Genomic DNA, 13852 nt, shown 5'->3' with positions numbered 1-13852 from the left:
CGTTATTTGCATCAGTTTAATAATATCAGAAAATAACAAGCCTGAAAAAGTAATAAAATGTGTTAATTTTGGCAACTTGATAGATTTACTCATAAAACAATGCAAAATAAAAAGAGCTTGTGAATCCTTTCTCACCATAAATTCATGCAAAATCAGATCTATTTTTAATCTCTGCTAAAATGATAAACTGGTCTTAGAGCATTTAGTCTGTTCTGAGTAAAGGTTAGTAAAAGGTTATTTTTTAACTTTCTGTTCACCAGAATAAGTTTCTATGCTTTGAGCTTTTTGTGGTATGCCCTTGATTCTAAAAGATCTCTCTGGTTCCTTATGATTATGTTGCTTCTATGTTAATTTAGGGCTTCCCTTGTGGCTCAGCTGGTAAAGAATTCACCTGCAATGTGGGAGACCTGGGTTTAATCCCTGGGTTGGAAAGATCCCCTGGAGAAGAGAAAGGCTACCCACTCTAGTATTCTGGCCTGGAAAATTCCATGGACTGTATAGTCCATGGGGTTGCAAAGAGTTGGACACAATTGAGCAACTTTCAGTTCACATGTTAATTTAGAAATCTGTACTGTCATTCTGATTAATAGATAGCCATGCTATTGTCTCTTAGGCAGCTTGGTCCTATCTTAGTCATCCAAAGCTTCTCCCTGATACCCTTTCCATTTTACTTTTTAGAAATCAGATCTTAAATTCAGAGAGAAAAGAGACTATACTCAGAACATTACAACATAGCCCCAAATATGTAAGCTTTACAGGCCAAAAATATATAAGAAATGTAAAAGACAGGGCAAGGCAGGAAGCCTACAAGTTTAAGGTGCTTTGCTAAATAGAAAGAAGCATCCAAGAACACTAGCCTTGGACATATTACTCCAATGCTTGGTGCCCAGGTGATTGTCCTAACCCTCAGAGAGATAACATGCGAAGATTGTGGACATGTGATGGCTATGTCTTTTATCATACACAATATCCAGAAGCCAGGTTCCTTGCATCTGTCCGTGAAAACCACGTGGAAAGTTGTCCCAAACTCTGCAAACTCTAGTTTGAAAGATCACTGATCTACTTCTAAAATTACAATCTGAATATCAGGATGTTTTTCAAGAGACTAGGACTTTACTACTGATAAGCCAATCTAAAATCACTGCCTGAAAGAGTATGACAATAATGCTGTCTGCTTAGACATGGGTTAAGTCTCCAGTTAAGGTTCAGCTGGTAAACAAGGAGGCTTCATTCATAAGTCACCAATGAACCACCAAAAATGATATTCAAATCAGTTATCAATTGTAATGAATTGTTGGCAGTGGATGGTTAAGAAGGTTATTGTCAAATTCAAAATACAAAAAGAGTTTTAACCAAAAACACACTGGGTCCAGAAAGTTCCTTTTACTCTAACTTCCTAAAAAGCTATACAAATTGAATTTATTTTTGAATCACAACTATGATTAGGTTATTAAAATAGTCAGAGAAGTGGGTGAAATTTATTTTATCTGCCTATATAGATGTTAAGTATACACATTAATCAAGGATTTGGCATTAAGTAGGCCATTTTATTTTGTATTCTTTAGCAATGACTGGCACGTGTTGACAGACTCCTGAATTGTTTCATACCACAAAGTTCACATAATCCTAACATTTGTTTTGGTTACATTTTCTTCGTATTTCTAAGAATAAGATTCAAAGAAGCACATGCCATTTATATTAGTATCAACTCTCTCAAATATAAATCTGTAGTAAATACACAATGGATAGAAAGTTCTCAAATGATACAGAGACGGCATTAAAACGTTGGTGACATTTTTCAAACTGGTGTACAAATGCAGTTACATTAACTAGCACTGAATAACTATCTAATGTCATCAACAAAAATTTACTGGCTCAGACCAGAGATCAAAGTTAACTGGCTTTAAAAAACTTTAGGATAGTGGTTATAATCCCATCCTAAAATTCAGAATTTCTCTAACTTTTATATAGATCTTAGTATTACTTCTAATGAAGGAGCCTAAGTTCAAACAACTCTGTCCTTTAAAGGTATGTTGTTGTTGTTGTTTTTGGCTAATATAGAAGCTCATTGATTAAAGATTTTAAAAAACGTATCAAACTTTTCTGAAAGCATCTGATGCATTTTATCTGAGCATTAAATCTTAACACTGTACCATAAACTAAGTATTAAGGACAAGCTTCTGGTTAGGTATTTTGGTATACTCTGAATTCAATGAAATCAGACTTACTCTTCTTCCTACATACACATGGCACTGTATACAGTTGAAAACATTCCCATAAAACACAGAAAGCCTATTTGAGAAAATGCTATTAACTTCGTGTCCTACAAATTAAATTTTACATCTAAACCCAGATACAATGAGGATTTGCCTGCATTTTTAAGAAACCAGGAAAGCAGACTCTATATTTCAAAAGATTCACACAGTGATCCCCATCCTTGTGCAAAGATTATGCTCATAAGCACAGACACTTTTAACCCACAGGGAAGATACTTCTTCATAAAAATGGTGGAGATGTGATGGAAAATAGCAACAGAAACACATTTTATGGGTTTCTGGGTATAATAGTAATAACCATTCAGCCTGACTCTGAGATAAGATTCCTGAAAATCATAGCCTTAACACCTTAGTAACATGAAGTAGAATCAAAGCTTCCGAAGCAAGAAATATGATGTAACAGTAATATAATTATTCCTTTTATTTGTCCTTACAGTTATTTTCAACATGCTGATGCAAAACACAAGTGCTATGGATTTTGACCTATCATGTCAAGTTTTGACCAATTATGCATTGCTCAAAATTAAAATGATACAACAGAATAAACAGAGCAATAATTTTAAAAATCCAATAATATTGATTATTTTCATAAATATATGAGAAATTTTGAGAGCTGATCATAATACATTGCAATTTACTTCATTCACATTCATAAATTAATACCAACTGTAATTGGCATTAATGATTTATTTAACAAATTTAACAAAGATTTAACATTTATTTAACAAATATGAGACACTACTATTTGTCATGTTTTACAATTTGTTCTATAGACGATTTCAGTTTATTATAATACAATAGTCCATTTTTCTTTAGTTTCTTATGTATGGTTCAAATTTTAAAATAAAATTTTTTCATCTTTATGTATGAAGAATGAAATTCAGAAATGCTAAGTGTGAAGTTGACTTTGAAGCCATGTCTTTATACCACACTGGGTTAGAGAGTATTGGGAGGCAATAACATTTGTTTCTTCATTCACAAAATTGAAACTATGCAGGCTCAGTTGGTAAAGAATCTGCCTGCAGAGCAGGAGACCTGGGTTGGGAAGATGCCCTGGAGAAGGCAATGGAACCCACCCCAGTATTCCTGCCTGGAGAATTCCATGGACAGAAGAGCCTGACCCACTACAGTCCATGGCGTCCCAAAGTATCAGACAAGACTGAGTGACTAACACTTTCACTTTCACGCAATACTCAGGCATTGAACTAAGCCCTGGGACCATAACACACCCAACAAGGTCCCTGTCCTCATGGAGTTTATAATCTCCTCTGAGTAACAGGGTCTTGTTAAGGTATTATTGGAGATATTTCATGCTAATAGGTATGTAAGAAGGTAAAAAATAAAGATACAATAAAGGGAGATAATTGACAAAGCAAGGTCTCAGAGAAGGTACCAAGAGTAAGAGTCAATGATATAATGAGAAGGAAGAACCTTCAGTTTTTTAATTGCATTTAGCTAGACAACATAAACGGAGAAGGCAATGGCACCCCACTCCAGTACTCTTGCCTGGAGAATCCCATGGATGGAGCAGTCTGGTGGGCTGCAGTCCATGGAGTTGCTAAGAGTTGGACACAACTGAGCGACTTCACTTTCCCTTTTCACTTTCAGGCATTGGAGAAGGAAACGGCAACCCACTCCAGTGTTCTTGCCTGGAGAATCCCAGGGACGGGGGAGCCTGCTGGGCTGCGGTCTATGGGGTCGCACAGAGTCGGACATGACTGAAGCGACTTAGCAGCAGCAACACAACATAAATCTCACAGGTATTACACAGACCATAAGTTCTTTGTTTCTAAAATACAATTAAAAGATATGAAATGTGTGTTAGTCTGAGACTAATTGAGATTAGGTCTTATAAACCTATCATATTGTTTTAAGAACAAAGTATTTGATGAATTTAATAGCATGGACACATACTAGAACAGTGGTAATAAAGAATGATTTTCTAGAGCTGAAATCTTTACTACGGTAGCCACTAGCCATATGTGGCTGCTTAAATTTAAAATAATTAAAACTAAACATAGGAAACTTTTTTGGTGGTCCAGTGGTTAAGACTTCACCTTTCAACGCAGGGGACATAGGTTAGATCCCGGATCAGGGAGCTAAGATTTCACCTGCCTTGTGGCCAAAAAACCCCCCAAAACACAAAATAAAACAATATTGTAACAAATTCAATAAAGACTTTAAAAATAAATAAAATTAAATATAATACAAAGTTATGTTGGGTGCAATAGAGACATGAGACTATTTGGACAGCACAGATTACAGAAAATTTCCAACATTACAGAAAATTCTACTGGAGAGTAGAGACAGGAAGAGTCTAAATATACTGAAATTTAGAGGGGTCTCTAGGAGTGGGAATCAAAATAGGGCTTCCTTTGTTTGGTATGACTAACAAATAAAACTTAAAAAACAACAACAATGACAACTGCCTACTAAGCAAATCTTTCACCTAAAATAGTTATGGTGAGACAGGCAGTAAACACTGAGAAATAATGGAGAGCAGGAAACTAACTGGAAATATTTTACAATATCAGATTAAATCAGGTTAAAATGGAAACATGTAAAATACTCAAGAAATTTCTGGGTCATTTATTTATACTGATAATGCTGTAATGGATCGCTTTGGGGTCTATTTGCAACAGGAGGGAAAGGGGCAGGGCACAACTTTTGAAAGAATGACATAGCCCAAGCACACAACATAAACCAACTATAATCAGATGGAACCAAGATGGCAGACAAGACTAGACCTTGATCTTCAATCAGCAAATGAAATGACACGCCCAGAGGTGCCAGGAGAGTTCCAAGGCTCTGTCAAAAGACCAAGGAGTGGGCGGTGGCCCAAATCCTGGATATCTCCACCCCTTCTCCCAAAATAGTTGGAATAACCCTCCCATTCATTAGCATATGAAACTACCCAGCCTATAAAAACTAACCATGACATTTCATGGCCACACTCATCCTCTGCCATGGCCCACACTCTGTCTGATGAGTGTGCTTCTCTCTGAATCTAAATAAATCCATTTCTTACTTATCACTTTGTGTCTCACTGAATTATTTCTGCCATGAGACACCAAGAACCTGAACTTCACTATGTCCTGAAACCAAGTATTGTGGGTTTCAGCTAGATTAAAATCCCAAACAGGGTGTTGGCTGGGTTTAAGTCCCAGCCACATGGGTTCAAGTTCCAACCAGGGTTTTAGGTGGGTTTGAGTCCCAGCCACGTGGGTTCAAGCCCCAAGCAGGGTTTTGGCTGGATTCAAGTCCTAGCCATGTGGGTTAGAGTCCCAGCACATGAGTTAAAGTCCATCCCCACTGTGAGGTAAATGGTTTCATATTTTTCTATAATCTGAAGATTTTGAACTAGTAGATAACACAGAAATAAAACACTAGTGTTATTATTATCTTTCAGCAGCCTGAATTTCTTTGTTCTGTTTTCCAATAAAACACTACTTCTATAATTTGGACAAAGACAAAAAAGTTAAAAGGAGGTTAACAGAATTAACTTTGAGAGAGTGAAGAGAGAGGAGAGAGAACAGGCTAAGAACTAGAAATTAAAAAAATAATGAAATCACAATTAAAAATCACAAACTCATGCCTCACTTAAGAGAAGGCCATAAACTATGTGCTAAAGACAAAACATTAGTTCTAGTACATTAGAAAAGGAATCCCCAGCTTGCCCTGCCTTAAATTATGTGGCAAAGAACCAGACTATTTGTTTCTACTAGCAATAAATTAGCTAGTCACATAAGGATTAATTGCAAAACTGACCCTTGAAACACTGCCCAGTAGCCCAATTTTGAACAATAATTCAAATTTGGTCTTCTACCAGAAATTTTTAGTAAAGAGAATCTGAATGTTTTAATTCATAGGAGAGAGATATTGGTGTGAGGCTTCCTCTTACAAATTTTTTCCAGCTACCTACTTACTCTCCAAAGTGTGTACATTAATGTGTTTCTCCTAAGGGGCCAGCACCCTTAGGGAACGTATGAAGACTATGCATTTCATATCCATGTATTCCAGGAGATATGAAGTTCATAATAAATTTGAATTTTCATTACTTGTGGATTCAAGAGTTTAATAAGAAGGTGTTGACTATATAAGTGATGTAAACAGAGATTTCAACCCTCAGCCATTTTTTTCATTCTGCCTTTAGCTTTTTCTTTTTTTAACTTTTAGCAGTCACTTAAATCTTCATCCTCTAATTTCCAGTCTCTCAAGGAAATGTGTGCTCTGCCTAAGAATGATATCATTTAGGTAAGTATATCAGTATATATTTTTCAGATATTCAAAATTTTATATTTCATGTAGAAGGTGAAATAATTTAACCCGAAATGTGTGAGGTTTTGTTCACTACTGATATCAGAAGAATGAACGGTTAAGGATCATACTTTTTCTGACAATCTAACCAATAATGCATTCAATCTCTCCACATCTTTCATGCTGAGTTCCTATATAAAAGAAAAAAAAAAAGGAAAGAAAGAAAGAAAAATTCAGTGGTAGGCTTGGAACAAAGAGAATAAAACAACAGTTATAACTGTACTCCTTTACTTCATTTCTAATACACTAATGGGCAATTAATAATAAAGCTGAAGCTCTATGAGGTAAAGGTTCCTTTCACTAGCCAATTATACCTTCACTTGAAAATGGTCCTGAGGAGAAAAGTCAACTTAAAAAAATGCAGTTAATAGATGAGGAGATATTTACCTCCACAAACACTCGAGATAATTGAGCATTAATAAAAAGAAGCCATTCTGGTTTTCTATTTCAGCTGACATTACCTCCTTTGAGCTAAGAGAGTTGAGATAAACTGTTCTGTCCAGGTAAGAATCAAACGGTCACTGTTCTCCATTCTCAAAGTGTCAGAATCTAAGACACCCCAAGTTAGAGCTTTCCTATTCCTTTATCAAGGAAATAAGGACAATTTTATTTCCAGCCATCTTAGATTTCAATGGATAAGTAAAACTGGGGGAAAAAATCAAAGCATAAGTAATTACTTGTTGGTAGAGCCCCAAAACAATAGTTTGAAATGTGCCTGTTCCTCTTTTTACTTGTCTTCTCTCTGATTTAGCATTAAGAAGCAATCACTGAAGGAAAAAAAGTAAATAACCTAAATAGATAAGATAAAAGACATGCCCTTTAATGACAATGTAAAACTCAAAACTAACCTTTTACTAAGCGTGGTAACTTGTAAACTGGGAAATTCAAGTCACAAAAGTTGTTAAACTAATCTTTTGTTAAGTAACTCTAAGCCCAATGCACATCTGTAATAGGGCATTGATTACAATAATAACTAACACGCATTGAACACTTAATCTCAGCAGATATTGCATTGAATTGAGTTATATATATTCTTTTAACTCTCACAATACTCAGAGAGTAAAGCCTTCCTATAGCCAGGAAGGAAGGATGTGAAGAGAATCTGATTTCATAACCATACAAAAGCAAAACTGACTTTCAGTTTTAAGTGATGATAAAGATTCAAACACTCCTGATTTCACTTTTATATCTGGATAACATATTCACGTGATACCTGCACCCTCACTGACAATTATTAATCCAGCTACTATACTCAGAATGGTGGATAAGCAATAAATGAAAAAAAAAAAAACAAAGTTCAAAACTAACCCAGTACATAAACAATGGTCTAGCTACTAGGTATGTCTTCAACCACTAATCACTTTAACCCTTATAAAATAAAACAAGAGCTTTAGATCTAACACTATTCAGACTGAAGATGATGCAACATGCAGGATATAAAAATGATGTAATAAAGTATTTATTTATAATTCTTATACAGGCTATTTCAAAACAGAATTTGAATGAAATCAGAATAAACTCACATAACATAGAGCAGCTAAATACTATGAGCACAAATCAACATATAGAAGAGTGACAGTTAAAGACACCATGCAAAGAAGTGGAATTAAGAACAGTATCACTGGAGACTGTGGTTATAACATTGAGGAAGTGATGCTAAGAAAGAGATGATGAAGAACCAAGTTGGTGTGGTGACACTGGGAATAAGAGGAAACGGATATGAAAACTGGCAGAAAGAAGACATGTTGGACAACTGGCTTTAAGGAAAGAATGAGTATGAAGAAGAAGAACTAAAGAATCTCTTGATGAAAGTGAAAGAGGAGTTGAAAAAGTTGGCTTAAAACTCAACATTCAGAAAACTAAGATCATGGCATCTGGTCCCATCACTTCATGGCAAATAGATGGGGAAACAGTGGAAACAGTGTCAGACCGTATTTTTTGGGGCTCCAAAATCACTGCAGATGGTGATTGTAAGCCATGAAATTAAAAGACACTTACTCCTTGGAAATTATGACCAACCTAGATAGCATATTCAAAAGCAGAGACATTACTTTGCCAACAAAGGTCCTTCTAGTCAAGGCTATGGTTTTTCCAGTGGTCATGTATGGATGTGAAAGTTGGACTGTGAAGAAAGCTGAGTGCCGAAGAATTGATGCTTTTAAACTGTGGTGTTGGACAAGACTCTTGAGAGTCCCTTGGACTGCAAGGTTATCCAACTAGTCCATCCTAAAGGAGCTTAGTCTTGGGTGTTCATTGGAAGGACTGATGTTGAAGCTGAAACTCCAATACTTTGGCCACCTGGTGTGAAGAACTGTCTCATTTGAAAAGACCATGATGCTGGGAGAGATTGAAGGCAGGAGGAGAAGGGGACAACAGAGGATGAGATGGTTGGATGGCATCACCAACTCAAAGGACATGAGTCTGAGTAAACTCTGGGAGTTGGTGATGGACATGGAAGCCTGACATGCTGCAGTCCACGGGGTTGCGAAGAGTCAGACACAACTGAGCGACTGAAGTGAACTGAACTTTCTAGCAGGGAAGGCACAGAAATGGTGTACCTAAGAGTGGTAAGGTAAGCAAATATGTGAAATCTAAGAGGACACTATCAAACACCTATGCAAAGTTTTACTGTGGTTTTAAATAATCTGATCTCAGTAAAAAAAATTGTTTTTTCAGTAAAATTTTTAAAGTAACAACTGTATATACAACATGTAGACTGAAAATTACACATATATTTTTTAATTATTAAAACCATCCCCATATCTTTATAGTTATTAAAAGACACAATCTGGAAATTGGTGGAAAAGAGCTGTCTTTAGCATTTACAGAACTTATACAGAAGAAAATAAGTACCTTTATAGGACACCTTCATGCAGTCAACATCTACAACTAACTCTCCTGAATAAGAATAGAAGGCTTATCCTGCAGAAAGACTTCACACCAACTTTGCTCCCCATTCATGTGGGAGTGGAAACATCCACAAGTTGTTCCCACAGCACTAAATCTGTAGTACATCACAGGAAGTCTTTGGTGTATTTACTCCTGTGCGAACAGTACCCCTGATGTTGAGAGATCAACGCCCGGTAGTTACTTGATAACACTAGTGTTTAGCATCTGGTAAACCAGCACTTGGAAAGTACAGGTCCTCAAAATGCACAAGATACAAAGCTCACAGAAACAGATAACTAACAACAAGTGTCAGGGATATATAAAGATGCTCTGAGTTTAGAAAATCTCTGCAAAATTAAATCAGCATAGGTACTTAGAGTATTCAAATCTATGAGGGCTGGGTAAAGAAAGAAAAATAAAAGGAAAAGCTGAGAATGCTTACCTGCTTCCTATATTTTCCCCCTAATCTGGAAATATCAGTGGTTTAAAAAATCCCTCATGTTATTAGTTTCTGACGCCTTCTTTTTTGAACACATTTCATAATCCAAGCATTTTCTGTCATTATTCTCTGAAAATGACTTTAATTCCATTATAATATTCCATTACAAAGAATATGTCAACATGTATCTTACGTGACTTTTCAATATTTTCTTTAAAAAAAAAAATTATGTGGCTGCATTGGGTCTTAGCTGCTACATGCAGGCTCTAGAGTGTATGGGTCCAGCGGCTGTGGCTTGCGGGCTTAGGTGCCCCACAGCATGCGGCTCTTAGCTCCCTGACTAGGAATCAAACCCTCATGCCCTATATTGAAAGGCTGATTCTTAATCTTACTAGAGCACCAGGGAAGTCCCTAGATATTTTTTAAAGATGCTGACATATATCACTACGTGTCAACTCCACAACTAGTACTGTGCTGAATATTTGGGCTGCTGCTTAGTCTCTCAGTTGTGTCTTACTCTTTGCAACCCCATGGACTGTAGCCCAGCAGGCTCTTTTATCTATGGAATTTTCTAGGCAAGAATGGCAAGAGTGGGATGCCATTTCCTTTTCCAGGAGATCTTCCCAACCCAAGGATTGAACCTGCATCTCCTGTGTCTTCTGCATTGGCAGGCAGATTCATTACCACTAGTGCCATTTTAGAGGACATAGATGAGTTAAAGATAAAGTCCAGCCATGGTAGAACATGCAGTCTGCTTGAGGAAAATCAGGCACGAATAACCCAGGGAGTTGGTTTAGAAAGAGCATTTAACCAGTATGAGGAAACGAGCCAGCTGTGTGGCCCTGGGTAAGAAGGAAGAGAAATGGAGTGATCATACTTATCAAACTTGGAAACATGTGCATATCAATGTGAAAACATGAAGTAATATCAAGATAAAGGTAGTAACTACATTAGAAACAACCACTTTCTTAAGCATGCCAATTGCCCTAAAAGAATATGTAAATAATTTTCATATCAAAACACATAAGGTGCTTAAAGAACTTCTGGTGGAATGATTTTATGAATTAGCAAATGATAGGCACTAAAAAGAAAGGCAAAGAGGAAAACAATCATGTAGACTGAAACAGCTGGAGGTTTCCTGAGGACGGCAGACTGCCTAGTTCCTAACTAACTACCGATACTAAACTAATGCCAAAGTATCCTCGTAAGGAAGGAGTCTGGTAAGTAGGCTACCTGACAGATGTGTCATCAAGTAACGTGTTGATGCCACAGGTGTTGCTGAACCCACTACCTATGATACTAAACGTTCAGCTCCAGACATCTCTCAAAATCGAGAGGCGGGGAACTGAAGGGAGAAAACAAAAAACCCAAATAATGTCAGAGTCAAATGTTAATAAGATAGGGGATAATTTAATATAGTTTTACAGATGTAAACGGATTGGCAGAAAGGAAGACCGAAAAGGAAGGACTGATGAAAAAGTCAGGAGAACAGATCAAAGGAATAAAAAGACTAGTCTAGAAAAGAAGTGGGAGAGCTCCTCTTCCTATTTGCATGAAATGAAGCTTCAGAAGCTCTTGCAATAAAACAGAAGCAATTATGTACCAAAAAAAAAAAAAAATGAGAGAGTTTAGAATGGTAACCAAAAAGATTAGAGGCAAGAGAAGACCCTCATTGGTGAAGGAGATCATAGGTAACCAAATAAAGATCTGTGCAAGGATTGTAACATCTGTGGAGGGCCAGCAGGAGAGAAAGAGCATACAAACATCTGATGATGCATAGATTGGGCATCCTTTCAGAAAGATGGAGAAAACTGATAAGGTCAAAGAGAGAATGGGAAGATGTGGTCAAAGACTGAGGTTTCTGAGTTCTCTCTTTTAAGGGGATGTCTGTACAGAGTGATGAAATGTGAAATACTGTAAGTCCTCAAAAAGCTGAAGAGAAAGGAGTGTAAAGGTTACTGACACTAAAGAGGTTGAGATTTTCTTAGGAAAAAAAAAAATACTGGAGGAGTCACAAATTTACAAAATAATCCTCAGATTGGATAATTGGACACTGGACAGTACATGTCTGAACCACATTCTAGTACAGTTAGCTACATTGGCCCAATATTTCTGAAACAAGTCCACATGGTCTAGGAAGGAAGTGGAATTGAAATTGGAGTGTAATTTTTACATATTTCTGATAACAATACACCAAATATTTTTAATGATTAAAACCTATAAATCAGAGAATAGATGAAGAATGTACAATTCAAAGACAGGCTTTTCAAACATTTTCCAGTGCAATAAATTCTACAAACACTGACTGAACGACTACTTTAGTCAAGCACTAAGCTTGGCATCAGAACACATGGATAGGACATACCCTCTGTCTTAAAAGCTCAGAGTCTAGAAGGGCAATAGAGCCATAAACAACTCATGACACTATGGTGCAATTTTAGAACTATCAGTGAGGTCCACAGACAGAGTTATTATCTAACAGTAGGACCAGTCAGAGAAAGGTTCTACTTGGACATGAGTAGCTGGGCTGAGTTCTGAAGCATGAATATGATCATAACCACCAGCCTTCAGAACACAGGCACAGTGTGTTAATTACCTTAGTATCGCTGGCTGCACAAAAAGGGCTTAAAATTTTTGATTAGTAAATGAGTTCATCTCACTGGACGGCAAAATACGAAAAGGGGATGTCAGGAGATGAGCTGTATGAGAGTGGCCAGCCCATGAAGAGATCTGTAAGCCACGTTGATAAGGCAGTGATGGGCTTTCAGCAAGAGCAAAACAGGATCATGATCCGATTTCATAAAGATGACTCCGCTGGCAGAGTGGACGATGGATTACAGAGAGCAAACCCCAAAGCAAGAGAATTGTACCAGTTGTGAAAGTTTAGAAGAGAAAACAAGGCCCAAACCAAAGAAGTGGATGAGAACACAAATGAGTGATCAATCAGATGTGAGATATGAGTACAGATAAAGAAAAACAAGGTGAAGCGTTTTAATTTCTGCACTCTAATTTTACTGGATGGTCCAAATTTTTATATTGCAGCGACAATGGTGAATGCTGGGAATCTGAGAGTAAATTCAAGCCTGATAAAACTTTCAGCACTTTGTTAAGGGCTCCAAGATGGAAGATTCCTAGCCTTAAGTTGTGAGGTTATCTGTTAGGTTGTCCACAATACTCGATACCTCCCCTGTACCTTCCCACTCCATTGTCAATGGAAGTCAGTGGAAAATGAGTTCAGTATTTGAAATGTTGCCAATGATTAAAATCCATCTACAGTGTCACATATGGAGGACCTATATGAAAGCTTTGACACCAAACAGGGCCAAATTATTTTATTAAACTTTTTATTTTGTATTGGAGTATAGCCTGATTAACAAACGATGTTGGGACAGTTTCAGTTGAACAGTGAAGGGACTCAGCCATACATATATATGTATCTATGAGAGCGTGCTAAGTCACTTCAGTAGTGTCCAACTCACTGCGACCCTAGGGACTGTGGCCTGCCAGGCTCCCCTGTCCATAGGATTCCCCAGGTAAGAATACTGGAGTGGGTTGCTATGACCTCCTCCAGAGAATCTTCTCAACCCAGGGATCGAACTCATGTCTCTCCCTGCTTTGGCAGGCATGTTCTTTACCACTAGCACCATCCGTGAAGCCCTTGTACGTATCCACTCTCTCTCAAACTACCCCCCAACCAGGCTGTGAACAGTGCCAGATTTGAAGGACCCCATTTCCTACATGTAACTTGTCTTTTTGAAAATAGGTTTCCAAAAGACAGTGATTAAGTTAAGATAAAATATTTTGTGTCCAATTGTTAAGAGAAAATAATGCCTACATAATTAGAATAAAAACCATAAAAGTTTCCTACCAACTTCCTATATATTTTCTTTTCCTGACTAGCAAAAATAGTTATATGATTTTGTTAACTTAA

The 13852-nt window shown here is 37.0% G+C and overlaps 1 protein-coding gene and 1 long non-coding RNA gene across 11 annotated transcripts in view; both read right to left on the bottom strand.

The window, feature by feature from the left end:
• TRPS1 (transcriptional repressor GATA binding 1) overlaps positions 1–13852 on the bottom strand; it is a 279304-nt gene that overhangs the window by 122487 nt on the left and 142965 nt on the right. The window lies entirely within an intron of this gene.
• The window catches only part of LOC132342211 (uncharacterized), a 104240-nt gene that overhangs the window by 37419 nt on the left and 52969 nt on the right, over positions 1–13852 (bottom strand). Inside the window, exon 1 of the long non-coding RNA XR_009490517.1 lies at positions 1–13852. This exon is cut by the window's left edge and continues 31539 nt beyond it; it is cut by the window's right edge and continues 52969 nt beyond it. This is a non-coding gene — a long non-coding RNA (uncharacterized lncRNA).

This window comes from Bos taurus, chromosome 14, assembly GCF_002263795.3.
Source record: "Bos taurus isolate L1 Dominette 01449 registration number 42190680 breed Hereford chromosome 14, ARS-UCD2.0, whole genome shotgun sequence".
NCBI classification, from domain to species: Eukaryota; Metazoa; Chordata; class Mammalia; order Artiodactyla; family Bovidae; genus Bos; species Bos taurus.
The sequence above is the reverse complement of the archived record's forward strand: the minus strand, read 5'-3'. Positions and strand labels throughout refer to the sequence as shown.